The 15,064-nt window shown below is 47.0% G+C and overlaps 1 pseudogene; it reads right to left on the bottom strand.

The window, feature by feature from the left end:
• Positions 1-5,333: 5,333 nt before the first annotated feature.
• Positions 5,334-13,691, bottom strand: LOC132513232 (mitochondrial import inner membrane translocase subunit Tim8 A-like; annotated as a pseudogene).
• Between the last annotated feature and the right edge of the window lie 1,373 nt (positions 13,692-15,064).

The raw sequence follows: 15,064 nt of genomic DNA, 5'->3' as shown, positions 1-15,064 counted from the left end.
TGTGGAGCTCAGACTCTTGGGAAGATGACAAACCTTCCTGGGTTTGGGGCTGTCCGGCGAGGCTGTGTGTCCCCGCATCTCACAGAGTCAAGGACAAAATTAATTTCACCCAAACCATGTGTGGGTTTTAGAGGCAGGGATGGATGTCTAAATCCTCTTTTAAATCTCCTTTGCCTCAAAGGATCTGCTTATTTCATCGGAAAATCATTGCTAATTTAATTTTCTATTTTGTATAATCTTTTATTTAAAAAAAACCAAACTCTTTGCCACTCAGGGGGGAGAAATACAAGGTTCTATTTGTCTTCAGTTAACGAGTTTCTTCCAACAACTCTGCCTGCTGAAGGAGTGCTAAAGAAGAAAGGGAAACCTCCACTTTGGCGGTCCTGTGTGTGCCCTCAGAGACTGTCTAAAGAGAACCAGGAAGGCAGCCTGGCATTTGCGACCTGGTTTCCATGTTCATGGAATGTCTCACCTCTTGGGCATCATTTCTAACCTGAAATTATAGGAGGAGAGGACACATCAACTCCAAGCCCCCAAGTTCTAGGACTCTGGCAGAGGGTGATGGATGAATGACCCATCCTAGGCACTAAGAGGAGAGAAGCCAGGGAAAGTTGGGGACCTCGTGGAGAAAATAGAGGAGGAACATGACCGAGACACATGGGTTGCTCCCCACATGTTTGGAAATCAAGGAGCACTGGTGGTGGCCCTGGGTGAGGCTGCATGTCGCCAGCCCCACCAGGACCTGCCGTAGAGCTTATAAGAAATGGATGGAGGGTTTTTGTATCACGATGCAGAATTTGGAGGGTCCCTTCTGAAGAAAGGAATCATGAAACTCAATCTTCAGTATGTCTTTGGCACAGAGCAATAAGTATATTTCTAACTATACAAGAGAAGTTACCGTTGGCTTTCAAAAAAAAAGATAGGTGTTTGGAAGGGCAAACAGAGTCTCATGGTATTTGAGAATATTTTGTTTTGAAGGAGGAAAAGTTTAGGCACACAGTGGGCAACAGAAAAGTATGGGGTCATACAGTCCTTCCTCAGCCCCCAGACTCTAAGTTTGGGGCAGGGGCTCGAGCAGACAGGCGGGAGACAGATGGCAGTGCCTTCATGGCAACTCTAAAACCCATTTAGGGCACAAGCTCCCTTCTGGGCACTAGTGTCCATGCGAGTGTTTCAACTATCAAGGAAGGAGAGGAAATTGTAAATAACAAGAGTTTGAGCAAAAGGGAATCACAAATAAAGAATTACAGGTAAGTAAAACGTGCTGAGAGAAGGAAGCACAAACATGAGCTGGCAGGAGGAAAAGATGGGTCGCCACCAGAGCAACAGAGAACTTAGAAATATATGGTGGCTTTCCCTTTCTTGTATTTTTTTTTCAAGAAAAGACGTGAGCACGAAAGACCAGTGATTAGGGAGAGCAAAGGAATTAACAGAGGGAGAAAAGCAGAGGTAAAAACCTTTGAGGGAAGGGAGTGATTGACTGTCATCCAACATTGCAAGGCAGCTTAGGAATCGGTGAGAAGCGTTCAGAAAAGAAACTTAGTTCCCCAAGTTAAGGGAAAATGGGGGAGGAATTAGAAACCAAGAGTGAGTCAGGAGCTAGCTCAGTGGACCACCCCGCCAAGGAAGGGAGGGGTGCCTTAGTCGACTGGGGCTGCCGTCACAAATTATGGTAGACAGGGGGGCATATAAACAACAGACATTTATTCATCACAGTTCTGGAGGCTGGAAGTCTGAGATCCTGGCGGGGCCAGATTTAGCGTCTGGTGAGGCTGCTTCCTGGTTCATAGATGGTGACTCCTCACTGTGTCATCACCTGGAGGAAGGGGCCAGGGAGCTCCCTGGGGTCTCTTTTAGAAGGACACTAATCCCATCCATGAGGGCTGCACCCTCATGACCTCATCACCTCCCCAAGGCCCCACCTCCTGACACCATTCCACTGGGAGTTAGGATTCCACACATGAATTTGGCAGGGGTGGTGACACAGACATTCAATCTATGGCAGTGGGCAAGATGAAGATGGTGACTCTCACCCCAAGACTAGGAGCCTTCCAAAGACAAAATCTTCGATGAAAGGATCAGGAAACAAATCCCAGAGACCAGGGTGGGGAGCTCTCCTGGTTGTTAAGGGTGTACAGTGGGTGTCAGGGTGTCAGGAATGGAGGAACAACCCCGTTCGCTGTGAGGCCGCAGGGACCCCATCTCCTCCTTTCTCTGTGTGGGTGCTGAGTGCTGAATTATCAGCCCGGGGCATCTCAGAAAAGATGTGCAGAAACATTAAAAAAGAAAGCCTTCCCACCTCACAGCCCCTGCTCTTTTCTCCAGCTCCTTGGAAAGCTCCTGTCCAAACCGAGTCTTCCTGTTCGTCCTGTTTCCCTCTCACACCAGGCACACGCCTTCCTTTATTCTCGAGATATAAATCCCGCCCAATCCAGGACACTGGCCATCAGCCTTTATTTGTAGTGAACCCTCCGCTTTGACTAATGATATTCAGCAAAAGGCTGGAGATTCTACAGAACACGTGTTTCAAATTGAACAGCAAAGGTAGAGGTTTCTCTGCACTCATAAATAATGAATATTTTCCCCCTAGATCTCAGGAATGGAGGGAGGTCTCAAGGAGACTGTAATGCAGTCTCGGACCGGGCACACATGCCGGGTGGGCGCGGCCAGCGAGTGGTGGTACCCGTGTGGGTGGAAGGGTTGGCTGGCAGCCCCGACGAAGGACGTGGGGAGAGGGAAGACAGAGGGAAGGGAAGGAGGCCGAGGGTGTCTGTGCATGCCGAGGGGAGCCGGCTGGACTGTCTTCTGCTAATGGCAACGCAAATGGCATTTATGGCCCTAATTTACAGAGCACTAATAGTAGTAGAGTCGGGGTAAATCATTTCAATATCAAGATTTATGCCTTGGGGGCCAAGGACTAATTTCCATAAGGCATTTACAAAATCCATCTTGTCCTCGGAGGCTGTGATAAGTTGATGCCTCCACGGCCCCTGACCCCAGCAGCATCCCCTCTCTGCGCTGGGTGAGTTTCTTTCTTTCTTTCTTTCTTCCTTTCTTCCTTTCTTCCTTTCTTTCTTTCTTTCTTTCTTTCTTTCTTTCTTTCTTTCTCTTTCTTTCTTTCTCTTTCTTTCTTTCTTTTCTTTCTTTTTTTCTTTCTTTTTTTTCTTCATTCTTTTTTTTCTTTCTTTCTTTTTCTTTCTCTCCCTTCTCTCTCTGTGTCTACTTATCTATCTATGTCTATCTATTCTATAATCTATCTACCCATCCATTATATCTACCATCTATCTAACTATCCATCCATCCATTTATTCATCTATCTATTCTATCATTTATCTATGTATCTACCTATTTATCTGCTATCTCTCTACCTATCCATCCATCTATCTTCTCCCTCCCTTCCCTTTCTCCTGGAAGTGAAATCACAGCAGCTGGTGGGCATGGCACTGCAGGGGCCATGAGTCGGAGGTACAATGTGCCCCTTTCTCTATGGCCTCGGGGGCAGCTGCTTCCTCCATGTCCACAGTCCTTGCAGGGTTCCCAGTGGGTCTGATGAGAAGGTGGAGCAGGTAGGACACCAGAGAGAGGAGCTGAAGCAGCCCTGGGGAAGGTCTCCAACACCCGGCCTCAGCAGCCCAAGGCCGTGCTGGGTGCCTGAGGAATCGGGAGTGGTCCTCGCTCTCATGGAATCTGTAGTGGTCAGGCTGACACGCATACACACATCAGAGGGAGCAGAAGGGAGAGTTGTGTGGGAACAGCGTGTGTTTTCTGAAACAAGTTGTGATAGCTAAGCTGAGCCCTTGCGTGTGACCGGCGGGGTTGCTGGAATTGAGGTTGGTCTGGGGAAACCACTTGGGTTGCCCATCAGTCCCTTCTTCTGGGGGTGTCCATGGGGCCCGGGAAGGGGAGCTGGGACTGGGGCCAGCAGGATGGTGTGATGAGGGATAAGGGGAGGGGAGAGAGCTGTGTGCCAGGCCACCTCCACGGGAGACCTGGGAGCGGATTCTAAAGGGGAAGAACAGTGGGGAACTATGTAAAGAGACCCTCTGGAGGGACCCGAGAAGGGCCCAGAGTGAAGAGCATGCATTTGGGGAAAATAAACCAAACTGTGTATGTGAGATGGCAGGCTGTGTGTCACCTGCTGACTCTCAAGGAGAGAATGTGGGAGTACCCATCCTGACCCCTGGGGTGACTCTGCCCCATCGCAGGCTCGTTCAGACCCCTCTCCCAAGAGACGGTGGGTCCGTGTCCTCCTGGAAATGCTCACAGGACCAGCTCAGTCTTTCTGGTTGAGCTTCCTGTTTTGAACAATTATCTGGGATCAAGGACAAGGAACCAGGCAGATGGACATGGGTGAAGGAGGCAGTGGTTGCGCAGTTCCCAGGGGGATGCTTGCTTTACCTCCACCCTCTTTCAGTGCCTCTAGTGTATTTGTTTGTTTGTTTTTTCTTGTAGAAGCTTTTATTTCAGTGATTAAAAGAACACAGTAAACGGAAACGATGCTGATTTACATTAGGCATGCACCTCTATCTGAAAGAGCTGCTAGTTTTTGACTGGCCTAAATCTTTATAACTTATTTTTTCATGTAGGCACATCTTTCTATTTTGGGGGGCCCTGATATACAGGGTAAGTTAACGTCTTCCTTGTGGCAGTTTAGTATGAGAATTACGTTCGCTGGCTAGATTCCTTTAACTAAAGGCCTCTAGACTCTAAGGTACCTGTACTAGCTCGAGACTGTACTTTATAGAGATATTTAAGTGAATCACAGCATAAAGGAGGGAGATAACCTAGAAAGGTGAAATGTACTGTATGAATAATCCATACCTTTTTTTTCCAGCACTGATAATCAAACATTAGATAAGGAGGCCTACAGGCAAGTACCAAATTACTCTTTCTCCCACTGCTGCCCTTTCTGAGACACAAAGATGTATATCGATCTCTCCAGAAATCTGAAAGGAACCCACACAAATAACAGATTATTGCCTATGTGGTCCCACTATCAAATTATAGAGCAGTTCCTCTACTAAAATTGTAGGGAGCAGTTACTGGGACTACGAAGAAAGCATCGTCCCACATACAGTAATACACATCTAGTGGCGTCTTCCATTCATCTGTCAATTGTTTTCCCACGATTAGCATTAAAAAACACAACCCCAGACACATCTGACCCTCAAACCCACCCACACACAAAAATTGGTCTTTGTTCTTTCTCAGATGACAGGATGTCCCAAGAGTGACAGAGGTGGGAGCCGATCCCCCACCTTTTCTTCAACCGTCCCATCAACTGCTCTTCATTTCTTGAACTACCTCCCTTTTCCAAAGAGGTAATGCTGAGGTCAGTCAGAAAGGCTTTCTGAGAAGCCTGGCTTGGATTTCTGGGTCTGTTCCAGTCGATTCAAGATGAATTGGCTTGTATCAATGAAGCGCTCAATGCAGTTCACAAAACAGGCCTCAGCCCAACTGTTCAACTTTGGCCCAGGCTTGTCCGTGCACTTTTCCCAACAAAGTTCCCTCATCTGGTGCACCATCTACTGGTAGCACTGCTTCTGAGTCTCCACCTCGATGAAATGCTGCAGCTGCGGGTCAACCGAGCCCAAACCTGCTGTGGAGGAAGACGAGGAGGAATCCACACCAGCGCGGCCCAACTCGCCGACCTTCACATTGCCTCTAGCAGTTTTATTCAGTTGTTAATTTCATAAAGTCTTTGTTTCCGCTTCTTGCCCAAGACAAAAGTGGAGTATTTCAAGGACAGATCAAACTGAGGAGCAATTCTAAATGCCCAATAAGGAGGAGGTTGTGTTGGCGGTGCTGACCTCCAAGTGGTATTTATTCCCAGATAAACTCACAATTAGAAACAGAGAGAGGGCAATGGTGAGAAAACTGCCCAGATTGGAAGGACTTTTTATGAGAGTTAGCACATAAAAGCCTCCGCAGAAACCTCTAACCTAGAGCTCTCTAGTGGAACCAGAAATTTCCTTTAAACAAGTGACTTGCTTACGTACAGCTCAGAACAACATGTCAGTTACTTCACGGGGTGTGCTTTAAAATATATATAGACTCATGGAAAAATCCACTTTTAATAAGTTTTACAACGGTCCTCAGACTGCTTGTTCTAAAATAAGCAATTGTATTAATAACACAACCTTACCAAAATTGCACATCTATCTTCCAGCTGTTCTGTCTGGCAATTGTAGGTGTTCTGTGTTCATGCAATGCATGGGTACGCATGCGCGTGTGTGTGTGTGTGTGTGTGTGTAATAGTTATTCATAGCATCTCTTTTCCCCTCTTTTAACATTTTTTTTCCTTGGCTAAGGCAAGTGAAAAATCAAAGTTAAACATGTTCTTCTGCTGTGTCCCTTCTGAGTGGACCCCAAGAACTTGATCAAGTTTGTCATATGCCAAAGATTTCTAATCTCACTTCCCGCTTCACCTCATGCTCTTCCTATAAACCCAAACCCTGCTGTCAGCTCTCTAGGAAATTGAAGAAATGAAATTAATTTAAATGGGCTTTAAGTAGAAACGATGTAGCATTAAGGAGAAGTGTTTACAGAAGTCAGCAGGAGTTGGTGAGAGGGTAACACTTTGTTTAAACAGAATGCTCATTTGTATGCAATTAGTTGACGTTATTTTTTCTCCCACTTACGTAAATGTTAAGCAGAAAATCCTTTTGGTGAATGTCTTAATTTCTTTGGGCTGCTATCAAAAAAAATACCACAGACTCGGGGGCTTAAACCACAGATATTTATTTCTCGTGGTGCTGGAGGCTGGATGTCTAAGGTCCTGCCGAGGGCAGACTTAATGTCTGGTGAGGACTCTGTTCCTGGTTCATAGATGGACGTCCTCTCTGTGTCCTCACCTGGTGGGAGAGGCGTGGGAGCTCTCTGGGGTCCCTTTTATAAGGACACTAATCCCATCCATGGGGGCTCCACCCTCATGACCTCATCACCTCCCAAAGGCCCCACCTCCTGACACCATCGCCTTGGAGGATGGGGTTTCAATATATAAATTTTGGGAGGATACACATATTCAATCCATAAATGCAAAGAATGTTTTAAAATATTCACCTTCATTCCTTGGAGCACGCACCATAGTTTCTCAATCTAATGATGACATGAGCTAATAAACTAGTGATTTGAAAGGAAAGTGATTTGAAAGGAAAGGACTTATTGGAAAAATAAAATCCACTGTGGTTCACGTGTCCATTTCTTTTTGAAAGATGTTTTGATTTCAGTAATATTTAGATAAAGAGAGTGCCTGAGAATTAAGGACACAGAATAGTATGTTGATCATAATTTAACATTATTCTGTTTATTTGAAGGGGGTGGGAGCCACGCCACCAGGACTGTCATCATGTGGTGAACTCTCAGGGTACAGCCCTAAGGCTGTAAGTCCAGACCCGTGTGGGTTTATGTTGGTCTGGCCATGCCTGTCCCCTGGCAATTGCTTCTTTCCTTGTGACCTTGTACCTAAGTTCAGGTAACTTGTGCCTGATGGGCTTGGTGTCCTGGTGGGAGACTGGGATTCATAGTCATCATCTTCATGTGGGTGGCCGACTATGAGTGACAATTAAGGTATCACCCTAAAAAGCTATGCTTGGTACCCGCGATGCCCACATCAGAGAGCTCTGTGTACAGCCTCCTCCAGTGCACCCTGGGGACACTGGTAGGGACAGATACATCTCAAGGATTCTCCAGTAAAAACTACTCCCAGAGCCTGTTAAATTGGTTACATACATATTTTCCCATCAAAAGAGTCCAACGTACGTGTGATGTTGTGAACGGACTGTGTGTCCTTCATATGTAGAAGCCCTGGCTGTCAGTGGGATGATGTTAGGAGGTAGAGCCTTTGGGAGGTGGTTGGGTTTTGATGAGGTCATGAGGGTGGGGACCCCATGATGGAATCAGCATCCTTATAAGAAGAGGAAGAGATCAGAGCTCTCTCTTCATCGTGTGAGGACACATAGAGAAGGTGGCCGCCTGCAAGCCAGGAAGAGAACACCACCAGGAACTAATGTGCCCACGCCATGATCTCAGACTCCCAGCCTCCAGGACTGTGGGAAATAAGGGTGTTGTTTAAGCCACCCCATCTGTGGCATGTTGTTATTGGCAGACTGAGTGGACAAACACAAAGTGAGAGAGACATGTAAATACATTGATGTGAAGTTTCAGCTGGAGAGGAGACTTCAAAATCATTCAGTGTTATTGTCCTGCAGCTGCTGTGACATATGACCACAAACGAGTGGCTTAAAGCATTGCATATTCATCCTCCCCTATTCCTGGGGACCAGACGTCTGAGGTCCAGGTGTCCCAGGGCTGTGCTCCCTCCAGAGGCTTCAGTGAGGGTCCTTCCCGCCTCTAACAGCTTCTGGGGTCTCCAGGCGTCCCTGGGCTTGTGGCCGCGTCGCTCCTGTCTCTGCCTCCGTCTTCATGTGGCTTCTCCTCTGTGTCTGTGTCTCTCCTCTTCTGTCTCTTAGAAGGACTCTGTCATTGGATTTAGGGTCCATCTGGATAATCCAGGGTACTGTATTAAACATCTTGAGATGTTTAATCACATCTGCAAAGACTTTGCCATATAAGTTCACAGTTTACAGGATTAGAACGTGAGCATTTGGGGGTTATTATTCAGTTCGTCATACCCACCTTCTGGTTCCTATAGGCTCCGTCCTTTGACTCCTGGGAAATCTCTCCCCATCTCTCATGCTCTCCATCAGCTCGAGCCCCCGCAAGTCAGCAAGTTGCTCATGTCTTTACCAGGGACCCTTTGTCTTTTAAACTCTGGGGAACTACATCATGGCTACTGTCTCTTCGACCTCTTGTGTATTTAACCCCAAGTAGCTCTGCCTGCCTTCTGTCATGAATTGGAACCACGGCCCGAGGGAGGACTCGATATTTGACAGTGGTTAACTGGTTCCTGGAGTTTTCGGGACCCACTGCAGTGTCTGAACTGGAGCTGCCTCGATGGTCCACATGGCATCATACCTCCAGCTCCAAAGTGGTCAGCTCTCGGCGTGAACCCCAAATGTGCCACTTCCCAGCTATGAGAGAGTGGGAAAATTACCGTGCCACGTCTCACTTTCTCCATCTCTGAAAGAGGGATTATCATTCAACGAAGTACAGTTATTGAGTGGCTTCCAATAAATAATAAAAGGGAAGAGGGCTTCCCTGGTGGCGCAGTGGTTGAGAGTCCGCCCGCCGATGCAGGGGACACGGGTTCGTGCCCTGGTCCGGGAGGATCCCACATGCCGCGGAGCGGCTGGGCCCGTGGGCCATGGCCGTTGAGCCTGCGCGCCATGGCCGTTGAGCCTGCGCGTCCGGAGCCTGTTGCACCGCAATGGGAGAGGCCACAACAGTGAGAGGCCCGCGTACCGCAAAAAAAAAAAAAAAAAAAAAGGGAAGAGCGCTGGAATTTAGTCGGCACGTACGTTTAGGGGACCCACTGCAGCCCAGGCACATGTCAGGCAGATTCAGGGACTCAAGCATCATCGTTTCCAGGACACACACGTTTGCAACAGCACTGGTCACAGTAGCTAAAATGTGGAAGCAAGTCCATCGATGAATGATTAGATAAACAGGATGGGATATATCTAAACAGTGGGATGTGACTCAGCCACGAAAAGGAAGGACATTCTGACACCTGCTACAACGTGGATGAACCCCGAGGACATGATGCTCGGGGAAATAAGCCAGAGAGGAAAGGATAACTCCTGTAGAATTCCACTCATCATTCAGGTGATTCCTGAATTCACCAGAAGTAGGATGGTGGTGCTAAGGGGTAGGGGAGGGGGACGGAGATTTAGGATGCGACGGGCACAGAGTTTCAGTCTGGGGCAATGATAAAGTTCTGGAGAAAGATGGTGGGGATGGTGGCATGTGAATGGACTTAATGCCACTCCACTGTGCACTTAAAAAAGGAGAAGGTGGTAAATTGTATGTTGTGTTGTTTTATCACAGTTAAAGATTACCAGGGGGGAAAAGCATGCGTTCCAGGAGAGGGAGAAAGATAACAAAAGTGGAACCTAGTTCATCCGTGAGACAACCCAGGCACTGCTGAGAATTCTTAAGGGCATCAAATAGGGAAGGTGACCAGTGGTCGGGGGTAGCGGTGGGGTGGGGTGTGCCTAGGAAAGCGCACTGGTGTTGAGACAGCGTAGGGGGTGGCGTCGAGGGCAGGCAGGCTCTGGGCGGGGCAGAGCCCCAGGGCCATCGCGGAGACACGGAGCTCATTTTAAGGGAGATTTGGGGACTGCGCCTGGTGTTGATCTGTGCAGCTTTGGGGGCATTTTCCAAAACGCTTGTCATTCCTTTTCCTTCTAAAAGGGCAAGCCTGGGCCACGTCCCACAGATTGGCAAAACTGGGTCATGACAGGTGGTTCCCTGACCGGCAGGTAGGGTTTTGTTTAAGGTAAAATCAGCTTACATCTGGGGCATGGTCCTCACAATTGGACGTGTCCTTTCTGTACGATTAAATACGTAGGACATAAGACATGGTTGCCTTAAACATTAATTTCTATTCCTTCTGCAGGCTGGGGATGGGGAGAGGAGAAAAGTGTGGACCTGCAGTATTTGGAGCAGAATGTGCATTCAATACAAGAGAATCGTCCTGGACTATCTCTTCAGCGAGGGGAGAGCGGGGAGGTGGGCGTGTGTCCACGTGTGGTGGATGAGTCACCGTGATGCGTGTGTGCAGAAGTGTTCCTGGATCACAGCCCCATTTATTCAATTAAGGTGGCAGGTGAAGCTCGCAGGAATAAAGGATCATTTTTTATGCTGTTTACACATTAGGGGGTCTCCGGGGACTACTTACATGGGGGCTATAAATGCATCAGGCACGGCGTGTAACCTCGGATGATTGGAGTGTTTCTGAGCAGACGTGGGTTAATTGATTTCTAATGGAATATTCACGGGCACTTGGGCTGGGAGCCTTGCCCGCCACCCTCGCCAAGTACAGGGAGGCCGTGTTGCAGAGATCAGGAAATTAAATCAAACACGCCTTTCCTACAGATGATTCAATTCTTTGTTTTCATGGCAAGGACCGTAGCTGTGGGGGTCCTTGGGATCCAGCCCTTTCGTGGGCTATAACATACCTCCCTGTGTTTCCAAACATGCTGTGAAATTTCCAGGTAGATATCCAAGCATTCCTCTCTCACACAAGTAGGCAATTTTATGGAATTAAAACATGGTGAAACGTCTAAATAGAACTCACCTGCAAAAAGAATTCAGGTTATTTATTGTATTTTCCTGTCTTGGAGTTTCCCGGTGGTTGAAGCAGGTGACAAGGATACATCCAATTCACATTTCCTTGGGCCAGCTGACGATGTCAATATTTTCTTCTGCCAAGGCTTCCTATTGATGATAATTACGGCATAACACTTATCTGTACATTTCTAGCTATTGTCTCATTGCCACCCACAATGCTGCACAGGAGTCACATTGCCAGAAAATACACGGTAGGAGCAAAAGGGAAGACAGGTTGTATTAGCCAGGGTACTCCTGGGAAACAGAGCCAACAGAACTGACTATGTATCTATCTGTCTGTCTACCTATCATCTGTGCATCTATCTGTGTATCTATGTATCTATCTTTTATCTATCTATCTCTCATCTATCTATCTGCTATTTATCTGTCTATATCCATAGCCTAGAGAGAGGGAAAGAGATTGTTATAAGGAACAGACTCACATGACTGTGAGGGCTAGAAGTCCAAAATCTCTGGGGTAGTACCTCAGGCTCGAGACCCAGGGAAGAGCCGATGTTGTAGCTGACGTCTGAAGGCCATCTGTGCAGAATTCTCTCTTGCTCTAGGATATCAATGTTTTTGCTCCAGTCAGGCCATCGACTGATGAGATGAGGCCCACCCACGTTATGGAGAGCAATGTGCGTTACTCAAAGTCCACCGATTTAAATGTGAATCTCATCCTGAAACACCCTCACAGACACATCCGCAGGAATGTCTGGCCACACATCTGGGCACCAAGGTGCAGCCGAGTAGACACAACATTAACCACCACATAGAGGCTTCCATCGTTACAGAAACAGCAACGCTGACTCTGCTGGATGACGTTCTAACGCAGATCCCTAGCATCGTACAGAGGAGTACATTAGAATATTTTGAAGCTTTGTTAAGCAGGAAAGATTGGCCCCTGGCAACTAATCGGATGTTCCCTGTGGAAAAGCCCTTTAAGGCAGTGTTAACCCTATTGGCTAAATTTTCTCTGATGCTTCAGGAATGCCTGCGTATCTGTTCGTTGGGATATTCACACCCTCCACTCCTGCGCCTGCCTCTGTCCCTCTTGGGGATGAGATAAGTGGGTGGCCCCTGGTACCCAGCGCAGCTCCCCCGTGTTGTGGGCACAGCTCCCTGAGGTCCAAGGAGATCAGAGGCCCCAGTGACTTGAGCCGTGGTTCATTTCTTGGTTCTGCAGAATTGGCTTACAATGACTAGACCGAGGGCTCTTCTGCCATGGATTGAAGATTTCTCCCCTCCTCTTTGGATGGACTGAGGGCTCCTTCACCGTGGACTGGGGACTCCTCCCTGGCAGAGATTCTGTTCTGCTTTCCTCTAATGAACTCCTTGCCTTTGGGGCTTTTATTTCTCTATAAATAGACAAAATAAAAAGTTGGTTGAGGAGTACTCACCCAGTTCTGATTCCTGCAACGAGTGCACTTTTATCCAGATCTCCTCCTGGTACGTCTGTCCATCTCTGTGTCTTCACTGGAGCCCAGTAGCTGCTCACGGAAAGACATAACAACCACAAGATGCAGGTACTTGTGGCCATGTGGCCAGTGAGTTTGCAGAACTGATTCTCTCCTGTAGCTGTGTCTGCTGCGTTTTCACTGCTCTCCAATTCTTTCTCTGTCTTTAGGAACCATGCTACTTATGAGAGGACACAGAGTTTGTGTTTTATTCTATTTCTTTTCTCCCTGCCATGCCCAGGATGTGTTCTAGATATAGTCTGGTTGCAAACAAAGAATAAAGGTATCATGTAGCGGGAGTTACTTCTGGTTCCCTTGTTGAATTTCCTTTCCGAATCTGTTGCTTCTGGGTAAGTCACTGCATTCTTCGTCGTCTTCTTATCATTCATACCTTGCACGATATTTCAGTTTGGGAAATGACCACACTTCCCCCAGCAGTTCCATGGTTTCTAAGTACCAGTGAAAGTGGTGCTTTCTCACTTTGTCTGTGGTGAGCTAAAAAAAATGCTTCTGTCAGATGGATTACATTTCCCTCGAAATACTCATGGGTCTTAAAATGAAGGAAAACACATTTAAAAAAGTAGGCTTTGCCAAGACCAAAATATTTGAAAAAAATAGTTGAATACTTTTTTTTTTTTTTTTTTGCTAAACCCCAAACATCACCTGATGTCACTGCGTCTCTCTGCCAGGTCTGTGTGCTTCTGGCCAACAAAATCAGGGGAGTCCATTTTCACACATTTGCTGTGATGTCAGGTCCCTTCTCATGGGGAAACGGGCGCTCAAAATGCCATTGCTTAAAGGTTTATGCCTTTTAAAATTTGCAGTGAGCTTTGGAGGAACAGGCAAGAGGAATAAGACACCACATCTGGGCGTCCGGCTGAGATCTCAAACCCAGAAAGTCAACCTCTGGGATATCTACGATGTCACCTGCATCCAGGGACATCAGATGGACGCCATGATGAACTGCAGAACTCACCTGGGGTTGAAGATGGGAAAATGCATGGTTACACCCTTACGGAATCTTAATCTGAAAATAGGGCTGATGAGTCTATAAATGCCTCGAACCATCTTGGTGTTAAAGGGCAGCTTGAACCTCCTGTGGTCAAAAAAAAAAAAAACCCAAACAAAAACCTTTTTTACCTGACCCCAGTGACATGCATCATTGAAATCGAACCTGAATCCCATTGAAAAATTTTACTGATGACTCTTTGGTTTTAAGAAGGCTGATAAAATTTGGGATGGGTCTTGTCTAATAGTTGCTACGTTGTATTTTTGTGTTTATTCCACAAACTCTTTCCAACCAGTTGGCTTCTTTGGACCAAATCGACTGGAGCACTAAATATTTTGACTACAATTTAATGTTATTTGGAAATACAGTGAATTATACCTTTCTTCCCCCCCACCCATTGGAGGTGCAGGGAATTGCTAAGACACCACAGTTAGTGGTACTTTTTCTGCAGTGATATTCTTCTTTACATTCCAGGAACAGTTCTTTCTGGGAAGGGATTGGTGTCAGTGGCCAGCATTATCTTTTTAATATTAGCTTCTCAGTGGCAGCACGGGACATGGCCAAAGGCCCCTTGGTTCCCAAGCCAGTGTCTCTCTTGTAAACAGAATCCTGAAGCCTTAGAGAAATGCTTGATGGTCCAGTTATGATGCTGAGGGAGGAAAAAAAAAAAAAAAGCAATGCAGATGAGATAAGAAAAACAAAACTCTGAACTGGCTTTCCTCGAGGACATTTTGGACCAGTGCAATTAGCCAGCGGCCCAAGAGCATTTACGTGTTCAAAGGAATAGTCTTCCCCGTCACCCCCCCAGTCCCGCCGGCTGCTTTTCTTTTCCTTCGCGGCTATTAAGGAGTTAGACCTCTTAACCGCTTTAGCGGAACACTGAGGACGAACACTTGGATGTTTACCAAGCCAGCAATTACGAGGCAATCGGGCGTCCACTCCATCATCATTGAAGCAGCGCGTAACAAGCATCACCAACCCAGTACATCGCTGCCTCTGGACCGCTTATTTATCACCAGGTCAGGATGAGTGAAATCCCATCATGGTTATCCGTCAGCTTGGAGGTGGTCCAAACAGCCCTCTGCACGGAGTGGACATTACGGCCGCGGAAAATGTAACGTCTGCCATCATCTCCGCAGAGAAATATTTTCCTTTCAAATTGTGGGAAAGCAATTTGGATCCTAATGGAGCTGGTGTGATGGGGGATGTTTGAAAACAATGTAATTATCGTCTTTAAGAGCTGGGAGCCCATGCTCGCTCGCGTGTGTGAATGAAAAATCAATTCTTTTTTTTTTTTTTCTGGTGGATGGTCTCTGCTGACATAAATTCTAAAGGGAACAAGAGAGTTTTCAGATCGGCATATGGC

Source organism: Lagenorhynchus albirostris, chromosome X, assembly GCF_949774975.1.
Source record: "Lagenorhynchus albirostris chromosome X, mLagAlb1.1, whole genome shotgun sequence".
NCBI lineage: Eukaryota > Metazoa > Chordata > Mammalia > Artiodactyla > Delphinidae > Lagenorhynchus > Lagenorhynchus albirostris.
Note: the sequence above shows the minus strand (reverse complement) of the source record. Positions and strands in the feature narration are given on the sequence as shown.